Source organism: Protopterus annectens, chromosome 8.part0 (assembly GCF_019279795.1).
Source record: "Protopterus annectens isolate FY-2018-M chromosome 8.part0, PAN1.0, whole genome shotgun sequence".
Classification (NCBI taxonomy): Eukaryota; Metazoa; Chordata; order Ceratodontiformes; family Protopteridae; genus Protopterus; species Protopterus annectens.
This window is the reverse complement of record NC_056741.1, coordinates 1,023,170,320-1,023,192,776: the sequence shown is the minus strand read 5'-3', so window position 1 is coordinate 1,023,192,776 and position 22,457 is coordinate 1,023,170,320. Positions and strand designations below refer to the sequence as shown.

Genomic DNA, 22,457 nt, shown 5'->3' with positions numbered 1-22,457 from the left:
TTACAAAACATTAAAGTTCAGTTACAGATACATTAAAGTTCAGTTAAGATAAACTACAGATAAAATACCCCTCCCCCTATTTTCACAATTAATGGGGTTTTTTTTACACTGTGGGAAAAAGTATAAGAAGGAAGAGGGAGATTCCCAGAACAACAAAGTCATTAGTAAGGAATGGGAAAAGAGACTAGTTGTAGAAGAGAAGACAATCAGGAATGGGAGAGAGTAGTAAAGGGGAAGTTACCCCTCAAGCAGAAGCAGGTAGGATGTCTGTTGAGTCTACCTTGGGTATGCTAAGTCCAACTTAGAGGTAGTAACCTTTGAAGTGACAATAATGTAAGGTGGAATAGCTTAGGAAAAATTATGTGATGATGAAAACAGGAGGAGAAAGTATTAGTCAGGGTTGGTACAGGGACAGAGCCAGTGGCTAGTAAGATAAAATGTAAGTTTCTTTTTGAAAAGTAAAGTAGAGGAGATACAAGTGAGGTCACCAAGAAGTAGGTTCCAGCTTTTACCCACTGTATTAGAGAAAAGGGAAACTCCTGCTTTATTGTTGGGTTTATGTGTAAATACTAGTAGTTTATTAGCTGAGCGTAGATTAGAAAGATTTTTGTATGGACTGATAAGATTTGTAAGAATTGGTGTTTTATCCAGATAATAAAGGATTTTATGGGAAATAATTAGTTGCTGAAATAAGAACTGATTGTGTAGTTCCAGCCAACCGTGTTGATTTCATTTAGGCAGTGGTGGGTTCTAAATGGGGAGCCGGTAGCAAATCTGGCTATACTGTTGTAGGAGATTGATAGCTTGTTGAGGTTAGTTTTTGATAGATTTGTGTATATAGGTGAGGCATAGAAGAGAGTGGAGATGAGGTGGATGTAGGCAATAGTAGTTCTGGCTGTGGGAGTGAGGAAGGGCTTAATTTTGTAGAGGGAGCCTAGCTTTCAGTTTACCAATTTTATTGTGGTATTGATATGAGTATCATAGTTAAGGCTGTGGTCAATAGTAACCCCTAAGAGTTTGGTTGTTGTGTCTGGAGATATGACTGTGCTGTTTTTGGATTTTATGGAGAAGTGAAATGGGGTAGAGTTTTGTGTAGGAGTAAATAGCAGTAGTTTAGTCTTTTTAGGGTTGAGGAGGAGACAGCACTGTAAAAAACAGTCTTCTACAAGCTCAAAGACACTTTGGGTGAGGGCCTGGAGTTCAGATGGACTTGTAGCTGAGGAGATTAAAGTGGAATCATCAGTGTATTGTATGGTTACAGCTTGAGGAATACTAATAGCTAGATCGTTGATAAAGATGGAATGGAAGTTTTTATCTAGGATCTTGGACACTGTAAAGATGATATTATTTGTATTACAATAGATGTCAAGGACCTATTTTCAGTCATTTCCCATGAGGTAAGGATTGACTGGTTTTATGATTTTTTTGTGTGAAAATAGTCAGTTGGACTACAATACCATCATGTTCTTGGGATGTCTACTGGTAATGATTATTTTGAAAAACAATTTTATTTTTTTGAGAGGCAGTATTTTTAGACACCAGACAGGAGTGACAATGGGTGCGGCTTGTGCCCCCATTTTTGCTAATATAGTTATAGCCCATTGGGAACACATATTTGATTAGAGTTCCCCATTCAGTAATTATTGGTCACTTCATGGGGTTGATAATTTGGACAAGTTTAAGGACTTTTTTAAGTACATAAATACTTCCACTGATTTTATGAATTCCTCTACAGACCATTCATCTGACAAAATAAATTATTTGGATTTAGTAATCATAAAAAAGCCTACATACTCAGATTCTCTTTTACGTTATACCAGCTGGCATCCCATTTTTCAGATGAGGTTCATAATTAAAGGCCAAATGGTCAGATCACCAAGAATGGTATCCCAGGACAATATGTTTTTGGATGAATGTGCTAAATAATAGGCAATGTTTGATAAAAGGGCATACCTGACTAGTTAATGTATTTTTTGACTAATGAATTCAAGGTGTGATACTGCTCTTGGCTGCTGAGATTTTTGTTTTCCAAGTCAGGTTTGTGACATTCGTTTGTTTCCTTTTTTTCATTACTGTCACTGTCACCATATCTTTGATCTATAACTCACTAGTCAGCTCCTACCCCTTCCCTGCCTCACTGTTTCATCTCTTTCTTAGTCCAGTACAACTATAGCTTGATCTGAAATCTTACAATCCACTGTAGCTACCTGCTCTAGCTCTTCATCTATCAGCAGCCTGCCGTCTGCTATCCTGCTTGTGTTAATCCACATTGAATGCAAGCTGATGTGTATCTCCATATATTTCTATCCAGCTAAAGGAAACATGATGGCTCTTCCTGACAGCAATTAATACAAGTCCCAGCAATGTGCAATGGTTACTTTCAGATATCCTTGACTTTGCCCTTCTCCTCCCTGCTGTTTGACTGTGAAGTAAGCATATATAAGCTAGGTGTGTGGAGGTCTCCCCAGCATGAATAGTACAGATGGGTTGCCCATGCAAAAAAAAAAAACATTGTTTTTGGTGAACTAAAAGAGGTTTTCAGCATAACTGATTTGAGTTACAGAAACATTAATGCATTGCAAGTGAAGAGTCAAAATGTACCCCAGATATCTAACAACACATTCTGGTCTGGTGTCCCCCTCTACATGACTAGGCCCTGCAGAACTACAAATGTATTGCTTATTTCATAGGATCATAGGAGGGTACTAGGCTAATACCCCTAGAGCCCTTCCAAGCCTAGCCAAGAGTCTATCCCCGAAGAGAAACCTCAGTCAGCACCTGTTGCCCCTGTCAGTAAGGGACACAGGTAGAACCCCTGGGACAAAGTGAGGTGCTCTGTTTGACGTGTATGGGAAGTCTATTCCAGAGATGGGCCAGCCTCTGGGAGACAAACCTGTCTCTCCAGTAGGTTTTGCTGATGTCACATATTAGATTTAGGCCTGTTGAGCAGGTAATGTGTGAGGAGTTAGACTTACGGCTATTGAGCATCTCTAGTAGGGCAGGGTCTGAGATTGCATTGTAGACGAGACACAGATCACCCCTTTGCAATCTGTACAATACCAAGTAGAGTGATAGTGATTTGAGCCTGTCTGCATTGGACAGGTGTTGGAGGCCATGGATTCTGTGACCTTTCCAGTTGGTGCAGATGTTTGGAGAGGTATATCCCAAATGAGGCGTTATACTCAATTATTGGTCTAATGAGGTAGGAGTATAGAGAGGTAATGACCGCCTTTTTTCTGGATGCAATCCTTTTACTTATGAGATGAACTAAGTAAAAGGCTTTTCTAACCACTGTCACTACATGATGGTCAAATCTGATTTTGTTATCAACCTGAGTGCCCAGGTCTCTCACCAACAGTTGTGTGCTTAGGGGGTTGCTGTTGATGTGGTAATCATTAGGGGTCAACTGGTATTCGTAGCATATCACTGAAGTGGATATTTTAATTCTTTGATGACTTTTCAGGAAAGCAAGCTGCTTTTACTATTTTTTTATATACGGACATTGTTGAGATTGACATTGCTTAATAAATGTACTGTTTGTGGGGGGGGGGGGCTATTAAAAGTAGTTGTAGTAGTTATGAGATAAGGTAGTATTACTGCCTTTCTGGACAGTTAGCCACTGCTGACAGTGCTTGAAATTGTTTTCCAACTGGCTACTTTCTTTTTTGCCTACTTTATTTTTCAATGTTATGACAATTATTGCTCACCATTTGGTTAAGATACACATCATGCAACAGTGGGGCAAAGTCCATTCCACAGACGCATGTGTTTGGAAGTGATCTCTGCCTATAACTTTAGAGTCCCCATTAATTGCCTGTAGCAGCAGCTCAGCACTGCAAGACAACAATGTGGTTCTTCTGTCTGCAATCCCAGCTACTCTACTAAGCTAAACAGTGCTGCACCAATTGTCCTATTCCCCCCTTCTCACATTACTGCAACCTCCTCTCACATCTGAATAGCAGTACCACTGGAATATAAGGACTGACTGGGGTACAACCTACACATGTCCATTACTTTCTGCATTGTGCAACCCCATCTGCTAGCTGCTAAGTTAACCTAATATAGGTAAGTTAGATAAGTCCCTAGTGAGGCAGTTATACACTAGAAACCATCTCCTGAGATCCCAGGTCCACAGACCACTTCCTAACCCACTGTTACCACACTACAAGAACTAGTCATCTCGAGGCAGTGCTCTAACTGCTTAATGCTCACTGACAACCAATCACTTCTGCCTTCACTACAGTCCACACGAGAGGTGCAAATAACTACTGAAGGCGAAGGCTAGCCCCTCTTCAAAATATACATACAGCACACACAAGGGGTTGTCAGTGCCATCACCCTCCTTACACCTGCATGCTACTCATCTAATTCTGATGTACTTAAGACTTGTCCCATGCTTCAAACATCTGTAAGCCAAAGGTCTGATTCTCAAATGCATCAGCTACATAATGTAACTTCAGATAACATATATATAACTAGTTACCATAAACCCTACTCAGAGAATTCATCATTCCACCACATCTGAACCCATAAGGCACTGCAGGAGAGTCAAATCACAGGGAGGTGTCTGTCCTAGTTAGTAATAACTCCACACTGAGACACATAGATACTCAACTCACCAAGCTTTGCAAAGCGAGGGAGATGATGGTGAGCAGTTTCTCAGGATCCTGGATATGGCAAGCTTCTAGGTCTCACAAGTTATTTCATCCCAGGAACACTTGGGACATGGTCATTGCTGATATGGATGTGAATAACTTCAGACACTCACATGTCCGTATTATATGAAGAAACATAATAGAGCTCTCAATGTATACCTAAAAGGCTGGTATAAAGCCAGTCGAGTAGCATCCTAGCTTCAATGAGGATGGTGCCTTAATATAAACAAAAGATGACTGGCTTCGACAATTAGTTCAGCTACGGATGTCATTCTAAGAGATTTAATTTGTGTAAACCTGGAAATAAATGCCTGACTGTCTTATATACTCCACCAAGGTTTTTGTATATTTTCTTGGAGGCATTTTAGGCAATGTAAAAACTGCTCCACCTACCACCTAGCCAAAAGAAACCAAACCAGGACAGTGTAAAGGTGGCAATGTTCAATGTTAGAAGCCTAAATAACAGCATGCCCTCCTTTGAAGCATCTTCAACCCTAGCAGATATAATAAACATCTGCATCATTACTGAAACATAGTACATGTTCATTAACACACCCTGCCTACCAGGCTTCAATGTTCATCAAACATTCAGACCATCTATTGAGGGCAATTCTGTATCCATTTGTAGAATGTCCATATATCTTCATGACTCTTTCACTTCTAGAATTATGCAGCTAGATAATGACCATGACTCTTTCATATCAGAGTAACTATAAATAAAACCACTCACCATACCCTAGCCAACTACAGAATCCTCTCTATGCCATCCCATGAGTCACTGTACTCTGTTTCAGTGCCCCCATTATATTGCTTGATTCAGGAATTATACTCTTTATAACATTAGAGTGTTTGACTCTCACTTCTAACTCATTTACTTTATTTTGCAACATGTCTTAACTAAACATTATGTTTCAGTTTTGTCCAAAGTTTATTTTCTTGAAATTGCATATGCTCTTTCATTCTTTTTTTTTCATCAACTACAGTAATTTTATTTGTGCTCTCATTAAGGCTTGATTAGAAAGCTTAAAACCTTTCTGTTTTTCAGATAATACTTTGATGTTTGTGTCTAACCATGATGCTATCCCATTCACTTTCTAAATTAAAGTTTTAGCCCAGCTGGGATTATCACCACCTCTTTCATTTGAAGAGATCTTTGCAGCAGTTGTTCAGTTTGAAGAGATATCGTCTTTAATTTTTTGTAGCATTTTCTATGCAGCACAAAATTTGTTATACAGTACAAATGAACATCTAGATAATAATATCTCCAGTAAAATATAAACAAGTCACTTACTATTTCTACAGTAACTGCACAGTTACAAAAAGGCTTTAAGGATGTGTTGTCAAGTAACGCAACCCAAACCTTGTCAAGTAATTCCCCCAGGCTAAAGAGCAGAGATACTGAATCCTGTTACAACATTCAAAAATATTTGACCATATTACTATGTATAGCACTGTTGTGAAAAGAGAAAAAAACATGATATATATTATATTCACTCTGCATTCTTCCTTACATTTATGCAAACATTACTTCTATGGGTTTTACCTGATGTTTGAAAAACAATACAATAGTTTTCATCACCGTAAATTCATATGTTGTCTTTAAAAGGTATACCCCTGCAGCATGATTTTCTAAGTCTAAGAGAACTAATTTAATAAGGTATATAATTCGCTAGCTATAATAATACTGGTTTGATATTATATATAATTCCCTCAGTCTAATAGTACTGGTTTAATAAAGTATGTAATAACCCTAGGTATAATAATACTGATTTAATGCAGTATTTAATACTCTTGGACTAAGAATACTCATTTAATAAAAATATAATTCCTTAGGTCTAAGAATGCAATTTTACTATGATATATAATTCTCTAAGTCAAAGAGCAGTGATGTAATATGATATATAATTCCCAAGGTTAATAAAGTTTACTTTTAGTACATGAAAATTTGGATCTCTTCCATTGGACTATGATGTCTTTCATCCTATCTGCCAGCCTTTCTCAATACTCTCTACACCTGGTTCAAGATCTACATAATCTAGATTTTCAGAAAAATGCCTTTTATCAATTACTTCCACCTGGTCCACATTTTATTTTTTAAATGTAATTGAAAAGTATACAACAATGTTATGAGTTTTTCAAGTAACAGTCTAAGAGTGAGCATCAGATCATTGGCAGTAGTGTAGGTTCATCTGTATCTGTCACCACCATCCATTGTAATATATTAGGAAAATTCCATCTTAAGAGGGAAAATAAGTCTATTTGTGTTTAATTCAAAGATACAGACACTCTGACGGCATCACTATAAATCCATTTGATGTCCATTCATTTTATCCTCCCAATTCCAGCTTACCTGAGCTAGAATATTTTTCCTATTGGTAAGTTTTACAAAACTCAGCTATGCATTCTATAAAAAAAAGCATATGTCTATTGACATGCAAGGAAAAGCTTGCCCTTTTTCCTCACAAGCAGCAAACATTTGCCTCTTTACCCAGATGAAAATCCTATGCTTAGTATCATGAAACTGTTTTCTACCTCTGTTATAGCTGTCATTGTCATCCTAGCAGGAATCTAAACATTCTGTTTTACAGTTATCAAAGCTACACTTTAACTGTGCCCTCGACTGCTACAACACTTCTAGTAAATAATGCAAATTATTACGCTCAGAAAGACCCAGCATTCTGATTCATAACTCATAATTTTAAATTATCTCTCCACATGGCAACAGTACTGTCTTCAACCCTCTCCTGTACCAAGTCCTCTCCCAATCTGAGCATCCCTCTGCCTGTCTAAGATCAATCAGTGAAAAGCCTTTATGGTCAGAGAAACCAGCTGTAAACAAAAACCTAGTATAACACATTAATAAAGCCTTTCTTCCAAAAACAGAGTCTATAGTGATCAGTAGAGTGCCCTTATAGTAGCTTAGACCAGGACTCGGCTATCCCACTTCAGAACATCATAAAAAAACATTTTCTTCTTAAACTTGTATCTTCTGACTGTGAAACTTTTAGGTTAAAATTGCTACATCATAAAAGAGCATGCCCAACTGACAGAAAACCAACAGAAAAAGGACTCGTACCTCATAATGTGGCAAGCCAATGTTTGTTATCCTACTGGTGGATGAAGCCTGAGCTCTAATGCTTTGACTGCCCTAGCTTCAACTCGCTGACAACTGGAGTTCTATAGGAAATCACTCTCAGTGAGTTGTGCTGGAAGTGATTTCCTTTTTCTTTTTTGAGTAAGCATGACCTTGGAATTGGTATATAGAAGTTTGGGGGGTGTTGGTGGCTTCCCCGTCCCCACATCTGAGGGTGCAGGGGGGGGTCTTGCCCACTGCAAAAAAAATTTTAAAAAGTGTTTTTTAGCAAGATGTTTTCAGTGAATGCAGATTGGGGATCCACTCCTCAGTGCATTCACTTTTGTCAACTCATATTGGAAGTTGAAATGCTACAGTGTTAGTAGGAGCTTAAAGTGTACAGTGACTAATATCTTCTCTTGAGACATAATGTGTATAAAATCTTTATCTTCAGAATCATTTTAGTAACTGAAAGTTTTTGATCTGAAGTGTTACATCTATTAATTTGTAATGTAAAGAATGCATATGTATCTCAGTATTTTGTTTTATCATTAATTACCATCTAATAGAATTCCTTGAATATTTTCTCAAGCTTCAAGACTTCCATTAAGTCTAAAAAGAATGTTTGCCTGCCCCATCACTAATCTTAGGACTGTCTAATTTATATGCATCGATAATTGTTTTTTGTAAAAATTTACTTTCTATGTTCATTACACTCATTCGTTAACCACAGAATCCATTAGCAGATAAATTCCTACTTATAAATACATGAAGTAGTTTAGTTTACCTGAGAAATAACTATTAAACATATTACCTCTTTGATGTTTGTCCTTCTGTTTCCTTTTTGTGTATGTTTTTCTAGGACCTGTTTTTTTAAAGGAGAAATAATCACATAAACTATATAAAATATGTATGATATAAATATTCCAAACATCTAAATATTCATTAAACATTGCACTTATTATCAGTAAATATTATCTGTATATTCTATTAACATAGCCGAAGTGTTCCATTTGCCAACATTGATTTGATAGCTGTAATATTTCCAGAAAAGAATAAGACATTCTCAAAACTTAAGCATTTTGCAGTACAATTTTGCAATGATTCTTCACTGTTACAGAGTTCTGGCACTTATTGCAGAGATTACTTCCTGTGGTGCAAGATTTGATTCCCCCAGCCTTTATTTGCATATTGTGTGACTTTGAGCACATCACTTAACCAGACAGTCCTTTGGGACAATTGGGAATTTGGACTAGGCTACTGAATGGTCTCTTTGATGGCATGCCTAATAGCTACCTATGAACCCGCTGAATGTAGACCATGATTTCATTCATTTATACACCTTATTTCATCCAGTGCAGGATTAAGGGTTATTGTGTGTAGTCTTTAACATTTTGTAAGGATGTACTTTTAGGCACAATTCACAAACATTAAAAAGTATTCATCAGCATTTTGAATGTAGCCTGCCTCTGACCCCTGCTGTTACCGCTTGACTAGTAGTAACAGGATGACAGTATCTTGTTCTGTTCAGCAGTCCGCTAGAATAGACAGATGCAGCTAAGTACTACAATCATCATCTATAGCTCTACCTGCTCAGGTTGCCAGCCTGTTGACACAGAGGGATAAAGCCCTAACTATGATCCAAATGACCCAAGTTCTATTAGTGGCTTGGGCACCTGTCGGTACTGGTAAGGAGGAAGGGCTTGCCTCTCCTGGGGTCATCATATCAGTTACATTGGGAGCCTGCCATGGTGTGGAAAATGTGGAAGATGGGATTATAGGGTGCAAGTGATAAAAGAGCCTGAAGTCTCAGCAGAAAAAAGAAAAAAAAAAACTCTACCTGCTCAGATATAGTTCACATAAGTATACATCAGTAAATGCATATTTTAGTGCCTGAAATCCACTAAGATAGTAATGAAAAACAGGCAAATTAGTTTCTCATAGGCCTGTAGATATGGATTTCAAATCCAGTTCTGGCTTATGAATAAATTCTGTATCGATCTCATCTCTCATTTCAGAGACTCAGCGGTGCTTTCCATTCTCCATTCTGCAATCAACATCCTTTTCTGAAGGCTAAGGAATGCCAAGTAATCCTATAGACACTACTTATGTCATTATCTCCTCTCACTGCCATTTTGAAACAGATGTGTCACTTAATCCACTGACAATGTATCCTCAACTGTCATTCATTGTAGCTTAGTAGATCTACCAGCCAGCCATTTATTGACACTAGGCCAGCCATGCAATCCCTGTAGCAACTTGTGCCACCACATGGTCAACACATCCATATGTTACTGCTACAGATCGTCAGGTTAAAATATAGACAGTGAACTGTACTCCTCTGTGTGCAGGCAGCATGGCCAATGGGCCAGCTATGAGCCCTTGTCACAAAGTTAGTGTCCAGTCACTGACAAAAAAAACCTGGTAAAACACTATGAATCACAGACTAAAGCATTGTTTTTGGAAAGGGTTGTACAAAGGTTAGACTCAGCCAAGAGGAATCAATTATTTACTTAATCGATCAGAAATATTCATTATATGACTAGGTAGGAGGTTTGGCCTCTAGGCTACCTTAGATATGAAATGTAGTTATATAGTAAGATGAGAGAGACACAGCAGTAGCTCTAGCAAATTTTACAATTGCAATAATTGTTAGCAGACTGTTTCTGAGAATAACTAATGCTTGCAAATGCCACTGAAAACAGCTGTTTTATTAGCATGTTTATGTATATTACAGCTTCAAAACCAAAGAGATTATCCCACACTAATCTATATGTATGACCCCTCACAATTGCCAAGACTCTGCTTGATTGTTGAATGAACTATGTGAAAACTACACAGGAATAACAACCCGCTACATACTGCAGATACTTCTGAGCATCAGAACAATGTTCTGTGATTCTTCGCCTAAAAACTGTTGGAAGAAAATATAATACTTGTTGATGTTAGAAACAAAGTTCAAGATGAATGAGGGTATGCAGAAAGTCTAAATCCAAGATGCATATAGAGTGTTTAAGTTCTTTTCTTAAAATTACTGTAGAACCTAAAATGTGTGTTAGTGGGTAGAGTAAGCCAACATTCTGAATGCATTTCTTCTCTGATATAATTTAAATTGACGTATATGAAATCTTTAACTGAGACTGAGTCTTGCACCTGTGTATAATTATATATTTAAGAACGTCAGTCTTGTTACATTTTTTGCCATTGTGGCCTCAAAGAATAAAATAGTCTTTATACCACAAATGAATATTGCTTGAGAGATAACCCACCTCTACCCCAATACAACTTCTTGAATATTTTGAACAGAAGTATCAACATAGGATTCTTTTCGTCTGATATAAAAGAAAACTACAATGTTATTTTATCATATTTCTGCAATATTAGCATTCCATACTGTATTTCTCAAATGTATTGTATTGTTATTATTATTATTATTATTACTACTATTATTATTATTATTACTACTATTATTATTATTATTATTACTACTACTATTATTATTATTACTACTATTATTATTATTATTACTACTACTATTATTATTATTATTATTATTACTACTATTATTATTATTACTATTATTATTATTATTACTACTACTATTATTATTATTATTACTATTATTATTATTATTATTATTATTATTATTATTATTACTACTACTATTATTATTATTACTATTATTATTATTATTATTATTATTATTATTATTATTATTATTATTATTATTATTATTATTATTACTACTACTATTATTACGTTAGGCTGTAATGATAATGCAAAAGCCTATCATTTTATAGTGTCAACTTTAGGCAAAGTCTTTCCTCAAGGCACCTCATAAGTGCACGAGTCATTTCAAGCATATCCAAGCTTACCCCAAATTCCCCAAAACATTGCTGACATGTATCAATACTGTTATGATATAGGCTTATACACATCAGGTGTTAACAGGCTGCCCCTGTCCATTAGGGACAAAGATGTCAAATCAGAGGTGAATTTGAGTTTTGAAACGATTGTATTAGGCTTCCATGAACAGTTCCTGATAGGCAGCTATATTCTCAACGTTTGGTTATTCTGAGAAATTTGCATTATATACTTTTTTTAAGTATTTTGCAGTTCAGTTGTTATTTTATAACCATTTCAGAAAATACAAATTCTAATCTCATGAGAGATACTATTTTTCCATGCTGTTGGTTGATACAGTCAGAATTAGTATCTCAGCACAAAACCACCTGTCTTATAGACTGAACATAATGACTGCATCACTGCTAAAGCTTTCACTATTCAGCATTTTCATATTTCACTGATACTCTAGGTTCCTCTCATATCTCATACATATGCTGTAGGTGAAATGGTGCTACTCTAAATTGATTGCAGGTGTGGGTGCCTAGCATGAGGGATTGAATGTATGTGCATATCCCACAATACCTGACATTTTACCAGAGGCAGTGTTCACAATTTTGAATATGAGTATTAGGAAAGGCTCTACCTTAACTCTGCCTCTGAACAGAATAAAGCAGGTAATCACAGAATGAATGAAGTAATGAATGAATAAATAAACAATTGAAGGAAAGACCTCTTGCAGCTATAACTGAATAAAGTGGGTAGTCTGAAAATGACAAAATGAAAGATCTCTTGCAGCTATAACTGAATAAAATGGGTAGTCTGAAAATGACAAAATGAAAGATCTCTTGCAGCTATAACTGAATAAAGTGGGTAGTCTGAAAATGACAAAATGAAAGATCTCTTGAAGATAATGGCAATGGCATAGCCAAGCATATGACATGTATGCCATGGTGCACACTATCTAAAATTATCTTGCCCACAACCCCTGTTACTTAAATACACCATCTCCAAGACTGCACGCTACCAGGAAAAAGGGCATACTCCTCCCTGTTATTATAGTGATCTTAAACAAAATTGAGAGCTTTTCTGTCATCTAAATTAAGCAGTCAGGAAAGCTGTACAAAGCTCCTTGCTATTACACATGCCAATGGTTTCAAATCCTTTTATTCTTGTTGCCAGAAACAACAGTGTGAGACACATATTTGCTGGATTTTATTTGCATTGCCTTCTAGTCATACAATAATAACTTCAAACAGAAAAAGATTTATTTTCAAAAACACTAGTAACCTTTTTAATCCAGTGAAATAATGAAGTGGGATGACAACATATCCACGATATGTAAATTCTATTTCTAGGCATGCTAAGAATATTATTTTGAATAAGTTTTGTTATGACAGCTGCTAAATAATATAAGTTATGCATTTAATAATGTTTTTATTTACAAGCAGCATATTCCAAAGATTTTATAGAGTCTAAGATCAGTTGGAAAAGCTCTGTCATAGTAAGTGCCTTTGCAAACACAATCATATATTACAATAATTATTGTTAGAGCTGAAGGGAATACTTTGATTGGAGATGGATGGCCTTTATGCCCCTCACACAATCACTTGCAGGACATTTTATTAATTTAAACATGCTATTACTTAAATAACACTGAGCATGCAACAACTGATAATTATGTTCAGTGCTACAGGGTAATTGTAAATTAAGCTAAACAACTCCTGGGATTCTTTTACAGGGAATTTCATAGCATATATTTGAAATAGTTCATTTTACTGCTTACAGTAATTACCTATACATATCATATTCTGTTTTTTTTTTTTAATATGAAAGCTGCACTAATCACCTGGGTGGTACAAATGACTGGATGACAGTATATAACAATACTACATGCTTAGCTGTTCTTAAGACAATGCATAGTTTACAAAACCACTGCATGCTTAGCTAAGCTTTCAGGACTGGACACACCCGATTAACACAGAAAATGGTACATTCTTTAGGCCAATTCTCTCACATTGCATTTTATCATAAAAACTTCTTCAGTTTCCACTCGGACATGTACTCACATCATTTACAGCAGTTACCTATTGCAATAAAGTATTAAAATGTTGCAGCTACAGTTCTGAGTAGCATGTAATATGTTATTTCCTTACCATATTTCTTTCTTCTTCTCTTGTCATTTACCCATTATTCCTTGCTGTTTCCAAGGCTTGTCCTGAAAAGGAACTATGTATCTACTTATCCCCATTCCTAATTCAGTGATTAGCGCACCTCTTTTCTATTCTTGAAGTACAAAAACATTCTCAGTTTCCTTTGGCTATGTAAAAACTGTGATGAGGACAAATAATGTCATAACAGGCATGAAACATAATGCTCCAGCATCAGAAGTGGCCCACTATGACCTGTAAAACATATCTGTACAAAAGGCTTAAGATATTTGCCTTGTGTGCCATGGTGTTATCGAACACCATCCTGTTTTCCTGGGAACCATGTCTTGTATGATTATAGCTCCAGTGTATAAATCAGTTACCCAGGGACATGTTAGGATGCCTTTGCATCTGCATCTATTTACAACAGATCATGATATACGATGATATTACAAACATCTCAGAAAGTTTTCTTTCATTTTTTTTTACCCTTAAACTTGCATGTTATGGTAAGTTACTGCAAGATTATTTGAGCAGATATTTGATTATAATATGGATTTACTGAGGAAAGGAGTTTGGTCTTGGATTATTTGAGTGATATGTAGTACCTTATCCCAAAGATTCGGAAAAAATCCTACAATAGGGAATAAGAGCTGCGCCCAATGGAGCCCATTTCTGTGATCACAGACAATGCAACTGTCTGAGTTACTAAGCTGCATAAATACCTTAATGTAGGCATTTTTCTGGGGGAGAACATGTGGTTATCTAAAATAAGCAGCTCCCCCAAAATACCTCACTAGCATATAGTTTGGCTGAGATGACCCACTGTGATGAGGACCACTGCTGTGAACCTGTCACTGAAACAGATAGGGCTACTGCCAGCAGTAGCACTCTGCGTTAGAAGTCAACACTAGCAGTATCCCTTTCTGAATCTGGCCCCATGTTCTAGAACTAGGTATTTTTATTGGTGTCAGACACCAGCATATTACTTTTGGAGGCATTAATCTTCCAAATGGTTCATGGACAGTTTACAGTATTTCGGTGTATTCTCAATGTGAAAGTGATTCAAAAAATAAAGATCTTCAATATATGGCAGTTTAACAAAGGAATTCTAATTAACATGACTCATCCACAAGTTGAGACACTGTCTACTGCCTTCCAAGAATAATTCCACTGCAAAAAAGCATGGAAGAAGAGTTAGCAATGAAGGAGAAGAAAAACGGTTTACTATCAAAATGAAGAATGAAGGTTCAGTGAAAACAGGAATGCAAAACATCAGTTGTCTGATTCCCATATTGCTAAACTTCAGTTCTGCAAGTGTCCTCTGAAGCAAATGCTACTGTGCATTCGCTTATATGTGGTCAATGTTAAGAATAGAGATTGCGGTACAGTGCGGATTGGGAAATGTATCCTTTACCTCACTGCAATGTGATCTCAGAATTGGAATATATAGTTTGCAGGGGAGGCTAGTCCCCAACAGGGGGCAGCATGAGGGCTTGCCACCCTGCAAAAATGTGAATTCCATTGTTGTGCATTACTGAACAGCATCTGTTCGTACTGCTGGAAGGTAGGCAGGTAAGTCATAGCAGACAAGAGAATTATGGCTATAATCGAAAACTGCCAAATTCTAAATCTTCAGTATTTCCATTCGATAATGTCAGCTAATTAATATGCTGAATATAGATGTTTTTGGTCAGAATTTTGACCAGATTATGTTATGACATTCAAGATTTTGATAATAAACTACTAAAACAACATAATAAAAAGAACAGAACATAAAACAGGTTCTTTTAACCCCGAGATTTGCATTTATCACTGTTTGCTTTCTGAGATATTTGATAGTGATGGGACTTATTTTATCTTTAATGACAAGTGTTTATGAAACCATTTGTTTAGTGGATTTATAAGACCTCAAATAGAATACCAGGCATAAATCACTGCCCAGGAAAAAAAAACTGACTATAGGGCCAGAGCTTCACTCCTGCCTTGGTAACCAAGGGTCTTCGTTCTGGCGATCTGTTTTAGTTAGGAAACTCTGAGGTCTTTCAAGCTACATGATATACATTCTCCATCCTATCGCTTAAGCTATTAGACTCAAACTTCAGACAGCAGCTCACAGAACACCTCTTCACCAAGCATGCCGTTGCACTCACTCTGGTCAAGCTACACGAAGACTACAGCTATCTCACACACCCCTTCATTCCTGTTTCATCCTCCTTTATCTCATCTTGTCATCTTCTTGCTTACTGTCACTCATTCATCGTAATTCCCTCTTTTCTTTGCATCTCTGTCACACTTCTTATCCTTTCTGCTCCTCTTCCCCTGCATGCCTTGTTCACATTTTCTCTGTCTTCTCCCCACTGTATCCCTTCTTACAACTATTTTCACTTGCCTCATCTAATGTCTTCATACATCTCTATATAATGATATAGTTTTATCCCTGTAGCATAAAACATCTCACTCATTATGGCTATATCTTATACATAAAGCTCTACTAAGTATAATTCCATTTTACTATTCATGTTTTCACATTAACTCCTTCAACTAAATGTTGTAGCATATTCTTGCCTCTGTAATAAGTATATATATTTGTTTTAGCATATTCTTGTATCTGTAAATATGTTTTGCTCTGCTGTGCCTGCAAATGGTCCATTGAGATCAGTGCACTACCCCAGTAAACAAATATAAATAAATACAATAAATATCAATATAAATATGTACATAAGTAAAATAAACATTATGTTCAATATCTGGTCTGATCAAAGCAGAGTATAGTGAAACGATAATGTCTTTTGTCTTGATGAGATATCTTTAGTTATTAAATGAGCTACATAGAAGGCTTTCCTGGTTACTGTTACTACATGAAGGATCAAGGGATAGGAAGTACTCTATGAAGGTGTCAAAGATGCTGACACCTGTATCAGTCAGGAGTTAGGTGTTGTCTATACTGTACACTGTCGTCAAGTATTTGTTTACCAAAGGTGACAATTTTGTACTTCTTTGCATTTCTTTGCATTGAATTTAAAGGTCTATATTAAATTAGCGAACGCTTAGAAAAGCAAACGCTAATTCATTAACCCCTTTAAAGAGAAAGCTTAAAATCTCGAACACCCAGAACAGTGATTTTTTTCACAGGGGAAAAAATCACTTCCACCAAAAAAAAAACTTAAAACATTTTATAATGTGGGGGGCTTTGCCCCCCCACACACACACACACCCCTACTTAAATATACCAATTCCGAGATTGTACCACAGTGGAGGAAATGGCGAACTCCCAGAACCGGCCCAGCAAAATCGTTGTTCCGGGTGTTTGAGATTTTAAGCTTTCACTTAAAAGGGGTCGATGAATTAGCATTCGCTTTTCTAAGCATTCGCTAATTCAATATAGACACGAATTTAAGCATGTTTCTAGTTCAACACAGATTTTTATGGTCTAGCCCTTACTGCAGTAACACAGTATTGGATTGCGAGCAACTGATACCACCCAGCTTGCAGTCATCGACAAATTTAGTTAGTCATATGTCTGAGTTAGTGGTTTGGATCTCTAAGAAGTAGATGATGAACTGAAGTTGTCCCAATACTGAGCCCCGAGGGATGCCATTAGTCACTTTTGCGCTTTTTGTGGTGGTACCTGCTACTTTAACTGCATGGGTTCTATCTTCCAACCAGTATACTACCCATATTACAACATTAGGGTCTATATTTAGGGCCTATATTAAAACATTGAACACTTAAAACAGCGGACGATGTTTCGTCGACCCTACTTCAGTGAAAGCTGAAATGTCGACACCTCAGAACAGTGATTCTTTCCTAGGGAAAGAAATCGCTGTTCCAACCAAAAAAAAAAAATGTAAACAGTTGCAAACACATACACACATACCTTAACCCTAATTCTACCCCCCCCCCAAAAAAAGTAAACAGCTGAAGACACATATGCACATAACTCAACCATACATCTCACACAAAAAAAAAAAGTAAACATTTTAAAACATATGCACTTACCTTAACCCGCACCCTAACCCTAAGGTCAGTAACTGTTGCACATTTACATAAACAGTTCCAAACACATAAACACTTACCTTAACCCTAATTCTACCCCCCCAAAACAAAAGTAAACAGCTTAAAACACATATGCACTTAACTCAACCGTACATCTAACGCAAAAAACAAAAAAGTAAACAGTTTGATACATATGCACTTACCTTAACCCATACCCTAACCCTAAGGTCAGTAACTGTTGCACATTTATGCTCGGGAGCTATACCGGATAAGGGAATCTCTGAGACCACACTACAGTGCAGAACATGGCAAAGCAATGAAGCAGTCAAGCAACTTCTTTCCCAGGGAAAGAATTCTCTGAACAGCCGCTTCACTGTTTTGACTGTTCCCTGTTTAGGTGTCGATGAAAACGCATTCGACAAAATGCATTTTTGTCGTTCTAATAGGAACCCTATATTTAGGCTGCTAATCTCCTCTACAATTCCAGCATGGAGAAAATTGTTAAAGGCTTTGGCCAGATCAGGTAGCATAGCTAGGGTGGAGCAAAGGGGCAACTGCCCTGGGCGCAGAGAGTTGGGCGCAGGATTACTCTTTAATGCATACCAGTACATTTAAGAAAGAAACACATTCTTCGTTTTTTTTCAGGAGGTTCAGGGCAGGGCACAGAAAGATTGGCTCTTGCATTTCAGGAGCCCCAGGTACCTGATCGATATATATATATATTTTTTTTGCCCTCCCCTTAACACGTGTGGTATACTGCAGATGTCCCTTTTTTTTGCTCTTCACTTGAAGAGCTTAGGTATTTTGGTAGTAGTTTGTGAAACCAGTACAGGGCACCAGTTGAACGAGATCTGGCTAGACCAAGGTACACAGAATGAACTGCATGACTGCTATCTATAGCTTCAGTGACTTTCTTGAAGCCATTTACTAAATTAAGCATAAATTATCTCCCTTTGAAAAACATATTACTTCAGTTCTAGAGCAATAAAATATTTTTATATCTAAGGTTATGAAATCAGATGTAATATGTTCCATGGATTTGCAAATAGTTAAGTTAACAGTACAGCATGTTTTGCAGCACAAACAATATATGGGGGAGACACTAGACAACAGGAGTATTCTATATTACCCTAATCTAATTAAAGAGTTAAAAGGCCTAAGTTTTTTCAGCATTAAACATATTAGGGGAAAAGAGTATAAAACTCTAATATCTAGCAGCATTGACTGTCCGTGATATTCCATGACATACAGAAGCCATACTCAAGACTTCCAGACAAAGCTTGGGAGGAAACACTATATGGCTGTGATGACCGTGCCCAGGCCCAGCAATCAAGGAGCCTCAATCCTCACCACTAACACCAGGGAGGTCGTCTCCTAGAAGAGGAAAGGATAACTAATACACAAAGTAAAGTACAATTTCCCTTAAGTGCACACAGAGATCACAGTCAGTCTGGGGCTGGTTGCTCCCTTGCTCACCAGGTCCCCAATAAGACTCCCCACTGGCACAGCTATAGGGTCCAGGTCTCAGCCTAACTGGGCAAGCTAAAACCTCCAGTACCCTCTCTGTCCAATCAGTGCTTCATGTCCCTGACACAACACACACACACTTCGAGATAAGTATTTATACAACTTCACAGACACCCCTGGGAAAGGCTGACACAGATTCTCCAAATGTGCCCCTTTGCCCAGAAAATATGGTCATAATTACTGCCACCACCCAGTTAATAATATCAGCTACTAAAAGGCCCTTAAAAGGGTGTCCAATTATTACTGTGCAATATTAATATCCAATGATAGTATGACTAACAGTCAAGGCTTATTTTAGAGTGGTCTATTACAATAACCTCTATAAATATGCAATGTACTCTAGAGCTTATCTCTACACAAATCAGCCACAGGTAGAAGGTTTTAAAAATATTTAATAATAAATAATTAAAACACAAGACAAAACTACTACACCACAGAGATATCTAAGAGTTTAGAGATCACACAGAAACATATAATAATACAGTAGGACAGGTCTGATTTCAAAGAGAAATACCTAATTAATCTTTACTAGCTTTAACTATTCCTACAAAAAATCACAGTGCTAAAACATGCATGTGAGCACAAGGCAGAGTGCTGATAATTTAGATGTCCAAAGTCAAAATGCTTCCAGTCTCTTCTCAGAAATAGTATTAAACATTACTAACAAACATGTCTCTAAGGCCATTCACAAATTACATCATTTTTGACATTTAGATTTTCCCAGTATTCATATTGTATCATCTTAACACCTGGTCTGAGTTCTCAGGCCACAAACTGCATTATTTAGCAATCTAACACCTACTCAGAAACCTACAACAATACAAGGCATTTCACATATACATTCTAGCAGAAACCACAGCAATAAAGCACCTTCCACATTTAAATTCTGGTCATAAACTTTAGCCTTAAAACAATGGGCCTGAAACCTTCATCCAGCCGCCCTGGAACTGAATTCTAATATGAAAGGGTCACAACTGGCTTCACTGGGCCAGTAGACTGCAATGTTGTTACATATTTATTTCACAGCGTTCTTTTACATTCAAGAAAACATGCCTGTATTTTACATTTATTTACAAATGCCAGAATTATATATCAAATTCTATTTGACTAGGCTGGCAGCCTTCACCCATCTCTCCCCAATCATCACAATGGCAACAGGAAGTCTTTATAAATATTAGTCCAACACAATGAAAGTGTTTATAGAGCAACAGGTCTTGCATCACTCTGATTTTCTGAACAATAAGAAGAATGAAACTCTATTGACTACCTTTAATCATTTGTGATTTACAGGTAAAAGGTATAGCATTTTTTCTGTTGGGGGTGAATGGTGGAGTATGTGCTATCAGGATATACCTGCCACTTATGGTGATTGCCACAAAGGCAGCAGAAAAGGGCCGCTGATGGTTGCGGTAATCACCGAGTGATTCAAAGACATACAATCTAGCAGATAATGAAGTTTTTCCTCTTTGTGACTAATGTATCTCTGAATCACTCACGTCTGCATTCAGGGTAGCAGGTTCTTCTAACCAAAGCCATTCCACTCATAGCTGGGCCTGATTCTGAATCCTGGCTAAAGACTGTACATCTAGACTTTCCCTCAAATAATCTAAACCAGTTAAACATATCACCTCTGACATTTTATATTTCACATAAAACTTTACTTCAAAGAAAACTGCATAAAATAAAAAATATTTTCCTTATAAAGCTTGCTGAATTTACAACTAAAGATTATGCAGGAGGATGGGTAAAACTACAATAGAACTTAATAACTGAGCTATATATCAGTAGCTCTCTTTCTCTTTATTGTTCTCTCTTTCATATTACAGCAGTACTCATCCAAAGAGTGGTTCTAGTTTAAATAGAATAGCTATTCAGTTACTTGTTGTTTTTTTTTTTTTTTTTTTAATAATATTACTTAGTCAAGTAATGTACAACTTCTCTTCCACCATCACTAATTCTACATATCTGAAGTTAAGACTCTGGATTTGTTTGTATATACCCCAAAACCTAAGGTAGTGTACACACTTAAGCTTTGGGCTTCACTTTTTTAAGTACTAGAAAGTTTCTAAAGTGACCCAATCTCATGAACCAAGGCCTACAAAGCAAGCATGGTTTAAATAAGTTGTGCTTCAGTCACAAAAGGGATTTAACTGTGTAGTTCTGAATGGCTTGCCACTGGATATACTGTTTCTAGGAGTGAAATGTCAACTGTCGCTATGTGTTTTGATGTACAATTAATTTCTTCTTTCCTGTTATTACAAATACTTCTCACTATGCATCCTAGTTCCGCCTTGCCCTGCTTCCTATTGTTTCAGATTGCTTTATGCACTTTAAGTCTTTCAGAAGCTCAGGCAACATGCAGTCTGTTAAATATTTGAAATTGGTCAATGACTTTAACTCATGTTAATGTCTCCGTGTTCTTTCTTGATCAACTAGTTAAAGGAAGTATTGCTGAAAAAAATCAGTATTTGTCATATAACAGATGTGCCAGCTAGGTAAATATTGACAGATCACAGTAAATATGTTACTCTTCAAGCCATGATCTTTACTGTAAAGACTGAATATATTGTCTAATGGCTCACCCAAAGGAAGGTAACTTATTTTTTTCCTGAAATAAGTTTATTATGCACAGCACAAGGCACCTTACCTAAATTATATAGTTATACTGAGCAATGGCCTATAGCTACACTTCTATGCAATATGTTGTGAAGTAAGTAAAACCCTCATAGTTTAAGATACATGAACACCTAGACAAGTTCATTCTTCCTTACAATCTAAGTCTCCTTTGTTGTCAAATGATCAAGTCAATTATTACTGTCAGTTAGCAATACAAACAAATCCTCTGATTTGATGTTAAATGCCCAGAATGACATCACATTAAGTTGTTGCTGCTGTTTTTCAGTGAGATCAAGCTTTAAGGCTTTTGTTAAGGGCATCACAGGTTTTATAACACTTCAAGTCAGTAGATATATCCTGTCAGCTAATCCAATAAACTATGTGAGCAGATGAGTAAATAACCTGTGTATTCTACTAATATTTTATGAGCAGTAAAATGGCTACCTTGTGCATGCATTCTCTAAAGATTAAACCACCAGCAACAAATATTTCAAACTATACACATTTTGCAATAATTTTAATCTTTTCTCTAGTTCCTGTCAAAAGGTGTTTAATTTCTTCTTCTTTCGGCTTTTCCCGGTTAGGGGTCGCCAC

The 22,457-nt window shown here is 36.8% G+C and overlaps 1 long non-coding RNA gene across 1 annotated transcript in view; it reads right to left on the bottom strand.

The window, feature by feature from the left end:
- Positions 1 to 22,457, bottom strand: part of LOC122808059 — a 121,542-nt gene that overhangs the window by 92,687 nt on the left and 6,398 nt on the right. The window contains exon 2 of the long non-coding RNA XR_006365775.1: positions 8,543 to 8,593. This is a non-coding gene — a long non-coding RNA (uncharacterized LOC122808059). The remainder of the gene's footprint in view (positions 1 to 8,542; positions 8,594 to 22,457) is intronic.